The sequence below is a fragment of the Podarcis pityusensis genome (assembly GCF_964106645.2).
Source record: "Podarcis pityusensis genome assembly, chromosome: 3".
Lineage (NCBI taxonomy): Eukaryota > Metazoa > Chordata > Lepidosauria > Squamata > Lacertidae > Podarcis > Podarcis pityusensis.
Genome location: NC_138026.1, coordinates 26,858,986 through 26,874,864, shown reverse-complemented (window position 1 = coordinate 26,874,864; position 15,879 = coordinate 26,858,986). Strand labels below are relative to the sequence as shown.

The window sequence follows — 15,879 nt, the reverse complement described above, 5'->3', positions numbered from 1 at the left end:
CACACACACCATTTGAATGGCAATGGTGATTAACTTTGGGAGGGTGTCAAATATTTTAGGGGGGGCAAAGAGACTTGGTCCCTAGAAGTCATGTGCCACACTATGGCTGGGACAGCTAGCATAGAAGCAGAAGGCTGTATTCTGAAAAGTGGTCCTACCCTAGAGCTCCTCTTGGCTGCTCTGAGGTCTCCCACATACTGAGCAGGTAGTGTTATTCTGGAGCAGGAGAAGGTCTAGCACAGGGCAAGGTTCTTTCCCAACATTTCTCAACCTCCTCTGCTCTGAAGGAGCAAATGGGTTGAGAGTTATCTATCTGCTCGGCAATTCTAAGTCATTTAATCTCTCTCACACACCCACAGTGTAGCTTTTGCTCTATTTTTTTAACCAGGTATCAGCCTCTGCTTACATTGTGCATAACAATTGCTCGGTGAACCTTGAAATGAGTGTGCAACTTTGTGCATGGGAATGCGGGATCCATTAGTGAACCCAACTGACGGGTCAAGAAAAGCAATAGCTAAATAAATATTTCATTAGCATTTTGTGCAATTTGCTAATGGGCAAGCCAACTGCTGCTCGGTATCTCTTCATTGAATATATGACGACTCAATAGATTTTATACCCAATTCTTAATCAAAAATATGTTGTTTATAAATAAGTATGCATTATGTTTTCACTAATGGAACTCTCTTCTCTAGGAAGGAGTGGGCCATATTCCTTAATGGCAAAATTAATTAATCTATTAGCACTGATTATAATGAGGTACACAGGGTGTTGTTGTTTTTGCAGGGGTACTTGGTTTCACATAAGTTACATATTTTAAGTTTGGACTAATTTTTTAAAAAAATTAAAAAGAAATTAAAAAGAAATTTCAGACTTGAGTGTTCCACTATATGACCCAAAAGATTGCAAAAAATAACGATGAGTTGCATCCCTTTTCCTCAGGATGGAGAACCTGTGGCCCTCCAGAGGTTCTTAGACTTCCCATCAGTCTCAGGTAGCATGACCAATTACAACAAGCACCGTATTCTTCGCTCTATAAGACGCACCAGACCACAAGATACACCTAGTTTTTGGAGGAGGAAAACAAGAAAAAAAATATTCTGAATCTCAGAAGCCAGAGCAGCAAGAGGGATCGCTGCGCAGTGAAAGCAGCAATCCTTCTTGCTGTTTTGGCTTCTGGGATAGCTGCGCAGCCTGCATTCGCTCCATAAGACGCACACACATTTCCCCTTACTTTTCAGGAGGGAAAAAGTGAGTCTTATAGAGCAAAAAATACGGTAATTGTGGCCCAGCAACGTCTGAAAGACCAAAGCTCAGACATTCTTGTCTTATGCATCCTAATTAGTGAAACATTTCTTATTTCTCTCTCTCTCTCTCTCTCTCTCTCTCTCTATATATATATATATATACAGTGGTACCTCGGGTTACAGACACTTCAGGTTACAGATGCTTCAGGTTACAGACTCCGCTAACCCAAAAATAGTAGCTCGGGTTAAGAACTTTGCTTCAGGATGGGAACAGAAATCACGTATTGGCAGCAGCGGGAGGCTCCATTAGCTAAAGTGGTACCTCAGGTTAAGAACAGTTTCAGGTTAAGAAAAACTAGAAGTGAACATAAACACTAAAGCAGTTTTGATATTTGTGGATGCGGAGAAAGCTTTTGACAATATTTCTTGGAACTTTATGAAGAAGAATCTACAGGGCATGGGGGTAGGCCAAGGCTTTGAGAATGGTATAAGTGCAATTTATTCAGAACAAAAGGCTAAATTAATTGTAAATAATGTGGTGACGGAAGAACTTAAAATTGAAAAAGGGACACGACAAGGTTGCGCAATTTCCCCACTCCTTTTTATTTCGGTCCTGGAGGTTTTGCTGAACATGATTAGAAGGGACCAGTTGGTTAAAGGTATACAGGTCGGAGCTAAACAGTACAAATTGAGAGCATTTGCAGATGGTTTAGTATTGACGTTACAGGAGCCAGAATCTAGTACTAAAAGGGTTTTAGAATTGATTCAAGAATTTGGTCAAGTTGCAGGACTTAAATTGAACAAGTTAAAAACTAAGGTTTTAGAGAAAAATCTAACACCAATGGAGAGAGAGAGGTTTCAGAATGTGACAGGTTTAACAGTGGTTAAGAAAGTTAAATACCTGGGGATCAACATGACAGCAAAAAAATGGGAATTTATTTAAAGATAATTATGAAAAATGTTGGGCTGAAGTGAAAAAAGATTTAGAAATTTGGTCAAATTTGAAGCTTTCACTGCTGGGCCGTATTGCTGCGATAAAAATGAATGTATTGCCTAGAATGTTGTTTTTGTTTCAAACTTTGCAAATTGTGGACAAAATGGATTGTTTCAAGAGGTAGCAAAAAGATATTTCTAGATTTGTCTGGCAGGGCAAGAAGCCCAGAATAAAATTTAAAATACTAACGGATGCAAAGGAAAGAGGTGGATTTGCCCTGCCAGACCTTAAACTTTACTATGAATCAGCAGCCTTTTGCTGGCTGAAAGAATGGCTGCTTCTTGAAAACACTGATATTTTGGATCTAGAAGGTTTCAACAATGTATTTGGATGGCATGCATATCTGTGGTATGATAAGGTCAAAGCACATAAAGCATTTAAAAATCACACTGTCAGGAAAGCATTGTTTAATGTTTGGATAAGATACAAGGATTTATTAGAAAACAAAACTCCAAGGTGGCTGTCACCAATGGAAGCGAAAGCCTTGAAAAAACTCAATATGGAGGTCAAATGGCCGAAATATTGGGAAATTTTGGAACAAGATGGAGATAGACTGAAATTGCAGAGTTTTGAAAAATTAAAAAACAAAGTGCGAGACTGGCTTCATTATTTTCAGATAATGGAGGCATTTAATTTGGACAAGAAAATTGGCTTCCAGGTGGAAAAATCAAAATTAGAAACTGAACTGTTAGAACCCAAAACTAAGAATTTGTCAAGAATGTATAACTTGCTGTTGAAATGGAACACTCAGGATGAAACGGTGAAATCTGTTATGATTAAATGGGCACAAGATGTTGGACACAACATTATGTTCGCTGACTGGGAGCAGTTATGGACCACAGGTATGAAATTTACGGCATGTAATGCCTTAAGAGAGAATATTATGAAAATGATATATAGGTGGTACATAACCCCAGTCAAGCTTGCAAAAATCTACCATTTGCCCGATAATAAATGTTGGAAATGTAAAGAAACTGAAGGCACATTTTTTCACCTTTGGTGGACGTGCCCAAAGATTAAGGCTTTCTGGGAAATGATATATAATGAACTAAAAAAGGTATTTAAATATACCTTCTTGAAGAAACCAGAGGCCTTTCTCCTGGGCATAGTCGGCCAATCGGTGTTAAAAAAGGATAGAACTTTCTTTATGTACGCAACAACAGCAGCAAGAATACTCATCGCAAAGTATTGGAAGACACAAGAGCTACCCACACTGGAGGAATGGCAGATGAAACTGATGGACTATATGGAACTGGCGGAAATGATTGGTAGAATCCGTGACCAGGGAGAAGAGTCGGTGGAAGAAGATTGGAAGAAATTCAAAGATTATCTGCAGAAACATTGCAAAATTAAAGAATGTTAGAGTGATGTTGGATTGAAATTAAGAGGCTTCTAGCTGTACAGGCTTTAAAGTTATATATAGATCAAGTTTAAGGATTAGGATTAAAAAAGTTAAAAGAAATGGAAAATTGGCTTTTAATAGGTAAAAATTTAATGTTATATTATATTAAGATTAAGGATTGGGATTAAAAAAGAGGGAAAGAAATTGCTGGACAAACAAATTGAACTGGAATACAAAAGAGGGAGGTATGAGGAGGTCCAGAAAATAAGTAAATTTAAAAGTGGTGATGAAAAGGTGGTATTGTTTTTAACTGTTTTCTCTTTTGTTTTTGGTTTTTTTTTTTGTATTTTGTATTGTGTATTTTTGTATTGTGTATTTTTCTTTTTTACTTTTAATTCTTTTTTACTGGTGTGTTCTTTTTTTTATCGGAAACTTTAATAAATATCATTAAAAAAAAAAAAAAGAACAGTTTCAGGTTAAGAATGGACCTCCAGAACGAATTAAGTTCTTAACCAGAGGTACCACTGTACATATATTTAAAAGTTTGTGTGCAAAGCATGGGCTCACTCCTTTCTTCTGAAAGTCCCCCAATGTCCAAAAATTGTGGAAGCAAAGCATGGAGCCAAGCATGGCATGGCCCCAGTGGTAAGATCCTTCTCCTTCTGCTGCTGTGGATGGGAAGGAGGGTAGAAGCAGCCTCCCACCAGCAGCAATGCTAAGAGGAGGCCGAGGAGGAGCCGCCGGCCATTGAAGCTGCAGAGCCTCTGCATCCAGCTCCTCCCCGGCTCCCCCTGACATCATGTGTATGATGTCGGGATGACGCATGCGCAACATCAGGATGTCATGCAGTGCAACATCTTGAAGCGTTGGCCCTCTCCCCAATTGCCCTTGCAAGCTGGAGCCTCTGGAGAAAGCACATCCATAGAGGCTTTTGCATGAGAGCCAGCGTGGTGTAGTGGTTAAGAGCGGTAGACTCATAATCTGGTGAACTGGGTTCGTGTCTCCGCTCCTCCACATGCAGCTGCTGGGCGACCTTGGGCTAGTCACACTTCTCTCAAATCTCTCAGCCCCACTCACCTCACAGAGTGTTTGTTGTGGGGGAGGAAGGGAAAGGAGAATGTTAGCCGCTTTCAGACTCCTTTCGGTAGTGATAAAGTGGGATATCAAATCCAAACTCTTCTTCTTCTTCTCCTTCTTCTTCTTCTTCACGAGACAGTGAAACAGGACACTATTAGTAAGAGGCTCCTTGCAGCCGAATCCTCCTTGCCTTATCAGCCTTCAAAGTATCAAAGTGCAAAGTGGTATAAGAAACAAAGAGCATGTCCTATGGCACCACTTTCTGGAAGCAGTTTCTGAATGGTTATCAACCTAGCTGGCACTGATGCTTCCAACAGAACTGTCCAGCTTGCACAAATTTACTCTACCAATGTGTAATTAAAAGTTTGCCCTTGTTTGGAGAACTGCTTGCTGAAATCCATTCCAGATGAACTCAGTGAACACTCCCATGAGTCTGTGACATTAACCGAATTTCAGGGAGGAACAAGGAACTGACGTGACCCTTTCCTTGTGTTGAAAATGAGTATTTGTCCAGCATAGTGAATAGTCTAGCAAATGATAAAACGTAGGTAAATACAGTACTGCAGCTTGTCTAGATTACAAAACCAATTCCTTGTTCCAGCCTTGATTTGGAGGTCTTCCAGAATAATTACATGGCTGTTTGACTTTCTAAAAACAAACAAGCAACAGCAACAACAACAACAACAACAGGAACTTGTGGTGACTTCGCCATGTCACCACAGTGTCAAGACGTCTGTGTGAATCAGCACTAGGATATTGCAAATTGTCTTTGAAAGCCCACCTTTGGAACAGTTGTTCTCGTAAAATAGTACACAGCTCCTACAACCTGAATCCATGTAAAATCCTTTCCGGCAACTACACTCCTCAGAAGCAGGGCTGGCCTCTGACATGTTGCTGCCTGAGGCAAATGACAAGATGGTGGCCCACTCCCATTCTCATGTACAGAAACTGACAAGACTGGCAGCTGAATCTTACTTAGTGGTGTCCCCCACAGAGAGGTGGATTTAGGGTAATGTGACTGATTCGCCCAAACTGGGTACTGAGCTGAGAGGGTGCTACAGAGGGACCACAACAATGACTTAGAATGGACGGTGTTTTGGGAAATGATACATGCCGAGATAAAAAAAAAATGTTTTAAATAAGTATATTTTAAAAGCTCAAAGCATTTCTGTTTGAGATTATAGGAGCAGAAATCTGCAAAAAAATAGTTAAAGTTACTTATGTCTGTAACAGCAGCAGCTAGGATTTTATATGCACAAAAATGGAAGGAAGAAGAAGTTCCAACCAAAGAAGAATGGATAAGTTAGATGATGGACTATGCAGAACTGGCAAAATTAAGAGAATCTAATGATGAGTGTTTTGTGGAAGAACAGATGCTATTTTTCAGACTACAGTTGTACCTTGGAAGCCAAATGGAATCCGTTCTGTAAGTCCGTTCGACTTCCAAAATGTTTAGAAACCAAGGTGCGGCTTCCAATTGGCTTCAGGAAGCTTCTGCAGCCAATTGGAAGCCGTAGAAGCCGCACAAGACATTTGGGTTCCAAGAATGTTTGCAAACTGGAACACTCACTTCTGGGTTTGCGGCGTTCGGGAGCCAAAACGTTTGAGAGCCAAGGCATTTGGCTTCCAAGGTATGACTGTATTATAGTTTGATGAACTCAGAAGCTGGATTTTATGAGCAACAGAAGTAATTAGATGACAATATTGTGGTTGTGATTAGATAGATAGAAGATAAGACTGCAGCAGAAGGGGAGAAAAAACAACTGCATGGGGAAAGGGGTGGGAAGTCGACAAAAATAAGAGAAAAGATGAAATTGTGTTAAGACTGTATATGTTAAAAACGTTGAAACTTAATGTTTTTTTTTAAGAAGAAGAAAGGTGAGAGGTGGGGTTGCCAAATTTTAGTGTTGCACAGGGTGCTGCTGAAATTTGAAAGTCCAAAGTCCACCACTGTTCTACTGCATCTGAGGCTAGCAGGCTAATTTATTAAGGGCCACTCCCTGTCCCCAGTATCTACTGCCTGAAGTGGCTATCTCACTCTGCCTAATGATAGAGCCGGCCTTAATCAGAACCTGGAGTAGTAAATGTGTGATATTGGAGCAATAAAAAAATGAGATGTCTAATACTGTGTAAGCCTGTCATAAGGCAAAGAGGCAGCTCCAAAACTGGCAAGGAGAAACTCAGGATATTAATCTTGAATAAGAATCATAATGTTTATGTTGGATGTTTTATGAGGATTTTAGTGCTGCTTTTTGGCTGTATGCAATGGGAATGGAATCAGGATTTAAAAGCATATATATTTCTGGAAATCTTTCTCTTCATTTGAACATTTATAATAGACCAAGTACAAAACTATGGTGTACTTTATGGCTTCATAGCTCTTTGTGAAATATTTGCTTAATCAGAGGCGTTGTGAAAGGCTGCCTGGATGGTTATAAAGTGTGACTCCCTCACAAGAATAACCTCACAAGAATTAAAAACTCTGATCACATCACCGTCAGGTACATAAGTTATTATTACTATTGATTTGTTATTTCATTTCCCTATTCTCCCCTTGTAACAGCTAAGCACAATTGTTCCAGCATCCACTAAGCACAAATTTTCCTCCAAGAAGTCATCTAGTGGGAAGCGGATAACACAAGAGAATGTGGCAAAGTTGTTGGGAGAGTGTGCTTTTGAATGGAGCAGCAGTGTATAGGGCTTAACTCTTTCTCCACCAGTTCTCTGCTCCCAATCCCTTCTCAATTCACCCTCCCCCAACTGTGGGATTATTGCTGCATCCGCAAAGACCAACCTGCATCTGGAATGCCACGGGGAGAACAAACTATGTGGTTAATTTGGATCTGAGATGTGGAGGGCACGAGGAAAGATTACACAGCTCCTTCAACTGATCTGCTCAAAATCACCCTCCTCCCAAATCAGTTTTCTTTCTGTGGAGCAGATGCATCAGCTTTTGGGTTGCATGCATTTGTGTATGGTGAGTAGTCAGGCTTCAAGGCATTTTGAAATCAAGAAAGAATAGTGCTTTTTACCAGCTTACCTAGCTGAAACCCTACCTGAAGAAAACAGCCTGGGTCTCAGTCACACATAAGCTGGTTACATCCAGGCTAGGTTATTGTAATGTGTCTCTCATTGAGCTCAGCCTGCCTTGTCAGATAGTTCCCAAAACTAGACAATTCAGCCGTCCAAATGCTTGTGGAGGATAAGTGACTTGCCTGTACTGCACCAATATTACGTTCAGCAGAAGTAGCCATCTTATGCTTTTCTGGGTTCAGTTTAAAGTGCTGGCGTTAACCTTTAAAACTCTCAACGGTTTGGGACCAGGTTATTTGAAGGAGTACTTATACCCATATGAACCTACCTAGGCCATAAGAGCTGCCTGTTACCGGTACGTCCCTGTCCTATAACCTGCAGTTAAAGTTAGTCAGGTTGGTAGGTACCATGGACAGAACCTTTTCTGTGAAATCTGTCAAATTTCCTCCTAAGAGGACTTTGTTTGGATACCTCTCTTGGAGCCTTCAAGTGGGAACCCCACCCCCCTTTTTGGCCATTTATTTTATGGCTAGCTTTATTTGGTGCTTTTCTTTCTTTAAAAAAATGCATTTCACGTTGTACTGTATTCTTGCTTTAATTATGGGAAGCCACCATATGAAGGTATGTTCTAAAAGGCGGGGAATGAATGACATACTTACACCAATAAACAACATATCCGGAGCAGAATTATTATCCTTTTGGGGGCAAATAGCTTACAAATGCGTAAAAGATCATTTGAAATTTATATGAGCTTGTGTGAAGAGTTTCATTACAGGATGACAGATTGTAAGATCTGTACTGGCTTGAGTCTTTTTGGGCTTTCAAGTGACAGGTGTGCAGAAATGACCCACTTTGCACTTACAAGCCATGCAGGAATTTGGCCAGCCCTTCTGCCAAGTAGTACTAGTCCAAATGGCCTAGCATGGCCAGTAAAGGTGGAAGTCACCCTTTTGCGACCTGGTACCTCTTTCTGTGAGTACTTCCTCATTGCACACAGACCCTTAAAACACTTTGTCTAATCCCTCAGTCTGAACACAAATGATGACAACTCTTCAGTTTCATATCTACAGGTAATCGTGGTGCAGCACGTTGTCAGACATACCAAATAATTTGTACCAATTAAATTAACAGATGTTATTCTAAGAACTTCCAAAGCTGATGGAGAACATCTATGTTCCACTATTGAAGTATAGCCGCATGTATGCCGTGTTGGGCACAAATGAAAATACAGCAATATGCTATTTACTTTTATGAGATGAGCACTATGTAAGACAAGACTAGCCATCTATGAACTAGTTAAGCCAGGGTCAATTAGCTGACTTAAAAAGGGGTGGAATTAGCTTACATTCAAGTAGGCTTAAGTAGTTGATGAAAAGTTGTTGTTGTTGTTTTTATTCCAGTGGTTAGGAGGTGGGCAGAAATATTTGAATTTCTGCTTATACAAACACCTTTGCTAAATAGGCAAGCTTACATGGGTTATTTTGACCTTGGGGCTACATGAGAAAATGTACACAAAAACCAAATTAAAAGGAGTTTTAGACAGTCAAGGTTTGAACAGCGTAAATGGGTTGTGTTAATTGTGTATTTTGAAATTTCTACAATATAACACAATCATTTATATAAAACCATATTTAATATACAACAAACTTCCACCACATAAACACATTTTATAAACATATTATAGTTCCAATTACAGATTTTCATAAAAACATTTTCATATCAAGAATCTTAATACAGAATGATTTATTTCTATGTCAAAATACATTTACAGTGTAAATTGTCTGTAGAAAAAAGATACAGAGAAATGGAGTTTGCTGGTATTTAATCCAAGAGTAGAAACTTCTCTTATTTCTTTATTTCATGTTCAACTTTAAAACATTGCATGAACTGATGAGCCAAAAGAATACTTTGGTTTTACCCAAAGTGCTAAAAGCAGGAAACAGAAATTACATTTGCCTTGTTTTGAGACAGATGGGCACAGAATACCATTTTCCCCCCCAGGCTATCCTGACTGGGGGGACAATGAGCTATGTTTGTTTGGAAAGACAGATGACTGAGAATTTTGGTTGCCCTACAAAACGAAGAGCAGAACCCTCTTTATAGATATAGAATACAAAACTGGATGGACAGGGGGAAAATCCACATGTAAAACACATGTAAGGATTAATCACACCACTATATTAGACTTTTCTTTTGCTTTATGTATATCTTGTATGAATTTGTTGTATGAATTTGCTCCTTCGTTTGACATTCTTGCCCAAAGAAGAAAAAAAGAAAAAGAGAGAAGAGACATTGCAGTGGACTGTTTTTTCAACCCTGAGCGCTTAAGACTGCATATCAAGTACTGTAGTAAAGAAGCTGGTTAAGAATGTAGTACTAGCACAAGTGAATGATATTGATCCTCTAGGTGATCAGGTTTTTACAAAAAAAAAAAAATACATAGTTTTCAATAAATAATGCTTAACTTTACAACTTTGATACAGCAATGTCATACACTGTTTTGACACATACTAAACTCTGCATGCTATATAGTCTACTAGAAGACGAAACTCTGCCATGCATTTTCTTTTTTTCCTAGTGCTAGAAAACACTTTTGTCCTCCAGTGCATTGCCTCAAGCAAACCGTACTCTCTTCTTTCCCCCCCCTTCCCACAGCAATAGGCCCGTGCACTGGCATGCAAAAACCTTTAAAAAGGTCTTTCCCCCCCACAAACCACCACCATCATTCAGACTTCTAAACAAAAGTACTTTTTAGCTTTCCTCTCCTCCCCATACCTGGAGTGGCTATGGAAAACTTTATTTTTCTCATGTGGCCTTTGAAAACTCTTTTTCCCCCTCCTTATTTTGAAATTACATATTTATTTATTTTTTTAAAAAGTGTCATGCTGGAAGAAGAAATAAAACTGCTCTAAAGACATTCAGTTTACTCCACCTGTGGCCATCATGCAACATCTCGTTAAAATGTTGTAACCATCAAGATTCCCACACTGGTACAATAGGCCTCCAAACTAAAACAGCCCACCAGGAAAGAAAGAAAGAAAGAAAGAAAGAAAGAAAGAAAGAAAGAAAGAGCAAGAAAAGACCATAGCATTATGTAGACTCCAAACTTCCAATGTGTGGGTACACGTTCATAAACCAGAAATTGCAAATGAAATGGCAATGGTGCTACCTTGCATTCCTGGTGTAACCAGGAGTAGACATAAGCTACGTTTGAAGATAAGCAGGGAGATGTAAATAAAAATTAACAGTAAGGATGAGAGTTCCTGTGTTAGTGTTTATTACATCATCACATTCTTTTTGCATAAGATAAAATACTATGGACATAATCCCAACTTTATTGAGATTATTTATTGAGATTTACTGAGGTACACAGAAGTTCCATTGAAATTAATGGGACATGTTAGCAAAGTAAACCGTATTAGAATTTGATTTCTTGAAAGCATAATTAACCAGAGAGCCCAATAAGAATATGTCTTTTCAGGTTACATCAGGAAACATTTGGGCATGGAATAATACCCACAAATACGAAGAGGTGTGTGATGACTTAATAAAGACAGGGAACTCCACTTTCAAACTTCCAGGTTGACTGTGCATCCTTGAGAACCACCAACCCCTTCTTGGCCAAAGTGATTTTGGGGTTGCTTTTATTCATAGAAGTCATTCCTTTGAAATAGCTATCCACCGTCATTTTCTAGATGTTTCTATAATCCTAGCATTGCACCGGCATAACTACTGGGCTTTTCTAGGAGGATCAATACCCGATCAAGGTATTACTTTTATACATGAAATATTATGGACTTTTACTTCCCTTTTTGTAAGTCATTCTACACTTTCTGCACATTTGTGCTTTATACTGAATATAAAAATAGGCTTTTAAAACTCTGTTTACTTTTAAACTCACTAAAAAACTACTTGCTTGTGAAATTCTCTTAAAAATTCACTGCATCCATGAAGGGAGGGTAAAAATCAAGTAGGCAGTTAATTGCTATAGGTAGTGTGTGGAAAGGGGAGGGGAGAAAAATCTCCACAACTTACTGTGTGCGGAGAAGGAGGAGGAGGAGGAAGAAGAAGATAGAGAGATTGGGAGTCAAAAGGTTGAAATACAAAGATAAAAGTTAGGAATTTCTCCCTAGTTCTTGTAACTATTGAAGAATAAGGGGTGAGGCTGTGAAAAACAAAAACAAAACACTATGGTTTCAACCTACTGGAGAATCAAGGCCCCAAAATTCAAAACACTGAAAATTACAAATCAGACTCAAAGAAGTGCAGTATGAGGATCTTACCAGGCCATAAAATAGGAATGTGTGACAAAGGTGGAGATATAGAACCAAGAGAGTTCTGTAGACTTCCAAAGACTAAAATGTCTTCAGTGTCTGATTCTGACTTCACATTCAATAGAGATTGGTCTAACTATACTTTTATAACCAATTTACATTGGCATGAGTGGCCGTTAAGGCCTCATAGGTTCGAATCACTTTTTGTAGCTACTACACTAGGAAAAAGTTACCTTTTGCATGTATGGACATCTACATATTTTGAGTAAATACAATTTTAAAAGACATTTTTAATCAATCTTTTCTATTTAATCTGTCATATATATTGCCCTTAAAGAATTAAACATTTTGTGAATTAGATTTTCTAACATTAGAGAGGACGTAGCCAGAAGGAAAGATACAAACTGGATTTCACCTTCCAAAAAGTGTCTTTAAAAAAAATCTTAGGTTGCCTTTTTTAAATGTTTTCCTTTATAGATCAGGAAATTTTCATATATTAAAAAGCTGACAATCGTTAAAACATTTTGTTTTATGCATCTCCTCACCCACAGAGAAGAAAAGTGCTGAGGAACTATTAAAAAGACAGCAATAAAACAGCCAAGGGTTGTGGCAGCAGAGGGTTTCTATGCCTGAAGCAGTCTGCAAAGATCACATGTACACTTCAACAAGGAAGAATCAGGAACTTGTATGTTACTATGATGATTGTAAACATGCAGTGCAGGTTTACTTGGAAGCAGGTCCTACTGAGCCAAATGGATCTCAATTCTTTGTAAGTGTGCTTCAGGTTGCAATGATAGCACTGGAAAGCAGCCTGCCCCAGTGACAGTTTTACTGACAGCAAGATTGCTTTCCACCCACCAACAGTGGGAATTTTGGCATGAATTTCAGCAGCAAAAACTAATAGTTTCATAGGACTGAATGGCAATATTCTCTTCTTGAATTCGGAAAAAAAAAAACCTACCCATCAAATGGATAAATTGAAGGCGGGGAAAAGCAAAACTTTCCAGACAAAATGCAAGTTCTTCTTCCTTGTATATTGCACATTCATTCAAACCCTAAGCTTAGTCCCTCCATCAAACCCACACAATTTCAGATTTGCTTTTGGAAAAGTTGTTTCCAACCCACTCCCACAATAGAACAAATGCAGCTGTACTACTCAATCCAAATAGTTCATATCTAGATGAATTAAGAGACACACACATGCACGCACACACACATACAAACTACATATAAGAAGTGAAGAGGCAGAGGCTAGGAACATAGTTCCTGCTATCAATGCAGAGCACTCTTAACTTTAATGCAGTTAATACATAGCTTACTAAATACCAGCAACAATCCCACTGCTCCCCCCCATCCCCCACCCCCGCTGCCCATAAACAAGGACGCATGTAAAATAGAGAGACTGGGAGACCATCTCTACCAATGAACATACACCATAGTTAAGAGAATGATAACCTTTTAGCTCAGTTTGGGCTAAGTAAAGTCTGGGATTTCATCAGGCCCAGTGGATGAACTTGGTGGTGTTCATCTACAAAATTAATGGCTAAATTGCTGAGCAGAGTTCTCTTTCTGCTTCTTTTGCTTTCAAATATTTCAACAGATTGCAATACAATTTTTGAAAGAAGCTATAAATACACTAATAATGTAAGGACCAACCCCACCACCAAAGAATCTTTGTATTATTGAAGGCTTTCAATAGCCAAGTGTATTTCTGGGTATTATATTAAACACAGTGACTCATACTTACACAATGAAAGATATATTACAATTTCTAGTTATGCCAAGATCTTTTAGCCCAACAAACCTTTAGGCCAAACTTTTCCCCCCCATTTAGAATGAGAAGATCTTGATTTGGAGAGTTTTAAAACATTCAATAAACTAATTTTAAAATTTAGATGCCCAGATGTCAAGGATTATAAGCATAATTATTTTTTTAATGCTCTATTTATGCCATACAAACATGTAGGCAGGACTTGACCTTCAGCAAGCCTGAAAGCCTACAGTACTGGTTTCTAGAGTTGCCAAGAGAGTAAAATGCCCATGTAAACTACCAACAACCCAATCCTAAGTACGTTTCACACACCAAAGCAAGTCCTAATTGTTTGAGCAGGTAGAATGTAATCACACCTACTTATCCCTAAATTATATTGAACTTTCTTGGACCTACTTCTGAGTAAAACATAGTTAGGGCTGGTTACACTGAAGTTTGCCAGCACAAGTGTACTGACAATTGTGCAAGTGATTTATTTGTAAAACTTAAAAAGAAAAAAGGATGGCCTGCCACCACAGGCCATCCTTCTACCTAAGGCTGCAATCCTATACCAACTTGGGACTCAACGGCATTCACCTCTTCAGAAAACATGCATAGGATTTTAGTCTACTTAAAACATTCATCCGTTTTTGTTGTCCAAAGTGTAAGACTGAAATGCAATAGCACGTTGTTGCTGTTTCCCCTCCCCCTTCCAATATGCATGAAAATATCTATCAATCTGGGGCAGAAGATTAAGCCCCCCTGCCTGTGGCCCATCTATAGGCCCAGGTCTCAGTAAAGAAAAGGGAACTGGAGCATGTCTCATTGGTAAAGCGGCTTCCTGCTGCTCTGGCTGCTGATTAAGCAAGAGTGTAATAAGGCAAGGGAGATGCAAAAGGCCTCCTCTCCTCCAGAGCATCTTTTTACAGCTACCCAGAGGTCCCGCCCAGGCCAATAAAGAGAGGAAAGCAAGAGCCACAACCGCAGCTCCAAGAGGTGGCTGCCGGTTGGGTTCTACACAGGCGCAATATAAAAGTCCATTGGAAAGGAAAGGGGGAGGGGAGCCTGGAAGCGAAGGACTACATCCAAGTTGCCTATAAAACACACACACACACCCAGACGGCTCTTCAATTATATCCAGTCGAAAGGCTGTGGGATGAACTGGAGCTGAAGGGGAGGGGGAAGAAGAAGAAGAGGAGGAGAAAAATGAGAGAAGCCACGAGCAGCCCTCCTCCCCCCCCCCAAGAGAAAAGGTAGCCTCCCTTCGCGCATACAGAGGCTGGAAGGGGGAGGGGAGATGGATGCTCACGCTGCTGTCTCCCCAGCCAGCCGCCTCCCCTCCTCCATCCCGGCGCGCGCGCGCACACACACTCGGCCGCGCGCACTCACTCTCTCACGCGCACAGCACCCCCCCTCGCTCCCTTTCCGAGCTGGCGCGCCAGACGGCGGCGCGCACCCCACGCCCCCTTCTCCTCTGGAAATTAGGATGGAGGAGGAGGAGAACGGAAGGAACGGTCTGGGAGGCAAGCGGCGCACTCTTCCAACTATCCACGGCTAAAATAGGCACGGCTCAGACTGATAATTTGACCGCACGAACCTCTTCCCTCCCCCCCCCACAACACACGCCGACAACGTCACTCCTCGTCCCCATCCCCCTCCAGCCGCGCGCTCCTGAGGCGACGCAGCAAACAAGCATTCCGAGCGGAGACCGAGCGCCCGCCGCGCATGGTCAAGACACACCCCCTTCGCCTCAGTCCGGGAGGCTGCCTGAAGGAAAGGCACCCTCGTCCCTCCTTTTTCACGCCTCCCGCAAAAGCACCTCAAGGAGAGCGCGTCGAGAAAGGAGGGAGGGAGGGCGAGGAAAAAGGCGTCCCTTCTCCTCAGAGAAATAAATAAAAAAAATTTTTTTTCCCCTGAGAGAAGGGTGGAGAGCGGGGAGGGAGTCCGAGGCGAGATGGATATCTAAGACCGTTGTGAGAAATAAACCTCTCGCCTCAGTCACAGAAATGCGCGCGCGCACACACAGAGTCTGAAGGCGACCCGCGCGCCTCCAACACAGCACAGCTACACGAAGCTCCCACATACACACAAACACACACACACAATATCTCTTCCCTGCCGGCTCCCAAGGACGCGAGCATCCTTGGTACCTGCTGCCACCT

At 40.6% G+C, this 15,879-nt stretch overlaps 1 long non-coding RNA gene across 4 annotated transcripts in view; it reads right to left on the bottom strand.

Annotated features, from left to right (window-relative positions):
- The window catches only part of LOC308473638, a 503,626-nt gene that overhangs the window by 61,156 nt on the left and 426,591 nt on the right, over positions 1–15,879 (bottom strand). The gene's annotated exons all lie outside the window — the stretch shown is intronic.